The sequence below is a fragment of the Ipomoea triloba genome, chromosome 6 (genome assembly GCF_003576645.1).
Source record: "Ipomoea triloba cultivar NCNSP0323 chromosome 6, ASM357664v1".
NCBI classification, from domain to species: Eukaryota; Viridiplantae; Streptophyta; class Magnoliopsida; order Solanales; family Convolvulaceae; genus Ipomoea; species Ipomoea triloba.
In genome coordinates this window covers 8917063-8921225 of record NC_044921.1, presented here as the reverse complement: position 1 = coordinate 8921225, position 4163 = coordinate 8917063, and positions in this window count along the sequence as shown.

The following is a 4163-nucleotide window of genomic DNA, read 5'->3' as shown; positions in this document are numbered from 1 at the left end:
TATATATATATATATATATATATATATATATATATATATATATATATATATATATATATATATGAAAGGAATGAATAATTGGTCGAAGGAGAATGATAGGGAAAGCCTAGGCCAACCTGGATATATGCCTAATTTCTTTAATCGTAATCTATTCTATTTTATTCTAATGCAGTTGGAAGGAAAGATTTTCGTTTAAAAAAATAACAACCGCCCGTTGCTTTGTATTTCATCATCCTGTAGTGCGAGTGTTTGTATGTTAAAACCTAAACCATAAAATTTAATCTCTGAAATAGTAAAATGTGAAATCAATTTAGATACACTTAATATTGTTGTTTGGTATATTTTATATTGTTACTAGCTAGGTGAAATATAAAGTTAACATTTAACAATAACTATTAAACTCTAAAGTTAACTTCTAAAAAAAAAAATCATAAATTGTAAAAAATAGAGAATTTCATGCCACCTGTACTGTAGTACGAGTGTTTGTATCACGAGATGCACTACTCTATGATGTTGTTAAACGCACTCCATAGTGTTATATATATATATATATATATATATATATATATGATCAAATGATAAGAACCATGACTTAGGTGAGAACGTGCGAACCTGCATGAATACACACAATTTAGTAATTTACTACACGAATGCACACATTCATGCAGTAGTTTGCAGGTTCTCATCTAACAGGTTGTTCTCATTTGAACATAATTGTATTGTTAATTAATATCTCAATTTTTGGTTTCGAAAGGAGTGATTGAGTATGTGGAACATGGTTTTCATACCTGAGGGTCATGAATTCAATTATTATCAACACACTCTCTATCAAGCTTGTCACACATGATTTTTTTGGTGCAATTTACCTCTTTTGTGTTGTTTGTAAGTTATTAAACAAGAATGAGGATTACCGAATTCACATCCTCAAATAGTGTTGCAAATTTTTTTTCGACATCTAAATATCTCAATTTATGTGGTTAATTTGATGCTCAAATTGTTATCTTAAAGATACACTTGTAAACGTGTAAATATTGGACTGTTTTAAAATTATATAAAAGCCAATGATAGGATGGTTAAGTTTTAACATGGATAGTAAATGTGCCGGTATAATTAGTTGTTGCCTAGCTTAGACATCCTCTATGTTGTTAATGCCATCAAATTGTGTAGGAGATTAGAGAGGTTGTTGAAGTGTTTATTGGAGTGCAATATTCCTCAACTAGTGGTGAATTGACGGATTGTAATCGTGTTTTGACATGTCAGTAGGATATTCAAGGATGACATGTCTTATCGGAAAAAAACAAAAAAAAAAAAAAAAGAAACACGAAAAAAAAGAGTTGTAAATGATCTTGTAAGAGAGGTTATTCAGCAAGTCCATGAATTTTGAGTGCTTAATCATGATCCTATGGGGATTTAGAGTTTTTTTTATGGATGACTATGTAGGTGTTGGCTAACCAAGGAGGGTGTGCTTGCAAGGTAGTTGATTGTGTTTGTATGGGTATTCCCATCCTTAATGATCTAAACAAATACAACTTGTGCATTGCGTTTATTTTATTGTACATTCACAATTTTTTTTGATTTCATATATTTTCTTTGTTCATTATGAATTCATTATTTCTATTGACCTTTCTTTTAATAATTTTACGATTTTTTTTCTCATTAAACATTTATTCAATCTTACAAGGTGCTATATTTGAATAGTTATATATATATATGATTTATTATGTATATATCCCTAGCTCAAAGATATTTATTATTTTCAGCTTTGTTCTATTGATTTCACTATGAGGAAGAAGTGAGATGTTAATGAAGAGAAGGAATTGTAAGAGACAAAATGGGCTACACTTTCATAAATAAGTAAAATTTAAATTTTGGTTTAAGTGGGAATAAGTTAAGATTAAATTATAAGGTATTGAGAAGCGAACAAGAAAAGGGACATACTATGGTGTCTTGTTCCTTGTTTCAATTCCTTTACCTTCTTCCAACCGTATGGGATATACTCATTTTGTGATACACTAAGGTACATATATGTATAGTGTTAGGAATAATCATTTTGTGTTTGGAAGGTAGTAAGATATTAGGTGGCGACACGGAATGTTAGATTACCTTATGCAATGTTAGATTCATGTGTTTGGTTTAAAATTGAAATAGGTAAATAAGACAACGGAAATAAGAAATTAATTAAAATGCCAAAAACTCAATATTAGTAATAAGATAAGGGAATGTGTGATTACCTAAGAAATTGGGGTATATCTCACATTCCTTTCTAATAGCTAAAAACTTCATCTGGAGGTTATGCTACATTCCCTGGGAATCTTACATAACTCACATTCCTTTCTAATAGCTAAAAACTTCATCTGGAAGTTATGCTACATTCCCTGGGAATCTTACATAACTTGGACCAAACATAGGAATCTTATATTCCCAAACAAATATAACCTTAGTTATCTTATATAACTTGAACCAAACGCCCCCTTAAAGCTTGATAGTTTTAGATTATTATGGTTCTAAAAGGAAGGTTGAATTGGTAAATCATGATTTTCATACCAGAAAGTTAAGAGTTACTCTGTATTATATAGGAGAGGTGGTTATTCTTAAATTAATTATAATTTGTGCAGTGATACTTGAATTGCACTATTCAAATTTCAGTTAGGTCTATGAGTATAGAGGGGGGAGTAACGGGTGTCATATCCACATGGACTACAAGTACTAGTACTACATGTTGTTTTATTATGTAACCTTTAGTAAATTGTGTATAGAGTTGAGAAAAAGGGATGATAGAGTAAAATACGCGTATACGATCAAAGATACTCTTTATTAATAAATGGGTCGGGTACAAGGCAATTATACCCTAATGGAGCTCGGTCAACGTGACAGAGGGTCAGAACTCAGAAGTTCCCAAGCTACTTGACTATTATATAGAAAACAGCCAAAAAGTCCCTTTCATACCATTAAATGCGGTATATATAGACTGTCAGGGAACAAGTACCGGATCAGCGTCATGGCGGCCGCGTGGCGCGAATGCACCGATCCAAAGGTGGGTCCCGTACTCAGAGGCCAGCAGGGCACCCGGTCAGTTCGAGCTTTGGGAAATTGACCGGGATTGGTTCTCAGCCGACTACGGACTAACCAGGAAGGTCAGTTGGATCGGTCAGGTGATAAAAGACCGGTCACCGAAATAGACCGGGGAGTAATGTACGGTGATCGGGGAATAATCCCTATCAAGGAAAATAAATAAATAAAGCTATTAATGAATGCAATAAAAATGATGAAATTATTCAATATAGAAAACGTACTTGGATCTATATACGAATCCCCTAGGATATCATTGACTATAAAATATGCAAATATTTTTCTCAAAGTTATTAACAACAAATCATAGCCTCATATGTGATTAATTAGAATCCCTTCTAAATCAAAATTTTCCTAAGGATTGCATTGACGATTTGTGTGTTCTACTTGTAAGTTGTTACACAAGAACGATGTTTATTCAATACACATATGAGGATAGTGACTGTGAACTTTTTTCGTCACCCAAATATCTGGATTCATGTGATTAATTTGATGCTCAGATTGTTATCTTAAATATACCCAAATATCTCGGATGAGGCTTATATATAAAAAATCCCATCTAGGTAATGAATGGAAAATACCATTTGCAGGGTCTTCCCATGCTAAAGGGATTGTTCTTGAAAACATTGGTATTGAGGCTAAGCAGCCAAACTCTGCCATTAGAAAATGTGCCCGTGTACAGCTGATTAAGAATGGGAAGAAAATTTCAAAAAACATAATAAGTCTCAATCCAGGTTATACCCCTGGTTTATGTCCGTTTTTTTCGTTAATTTTTGTTGTACCTTATGCTATAAAAGTTGTACTACCGTTAATTTTTGTTGTACCTTATGCTATAAAAGTTGTACTACATTTAATTTTTGTTGTACCTTATGCTATAAAAGTTGTACTACATAATTTTTTGGATGTACCTTATGCTATAAAAGTTGTACTACATAATTTTTTGGACAAAAATATCCCTACCGTTATAACTTCTGTTATCTTTTCACATTATAATTACCATGCACATGCATACACAATATTTTTTCTTACATTCTTCAATGATAAGTTTGAATTCATTTAGATTTTAATTAAATATTACCATAGATATATTTAGT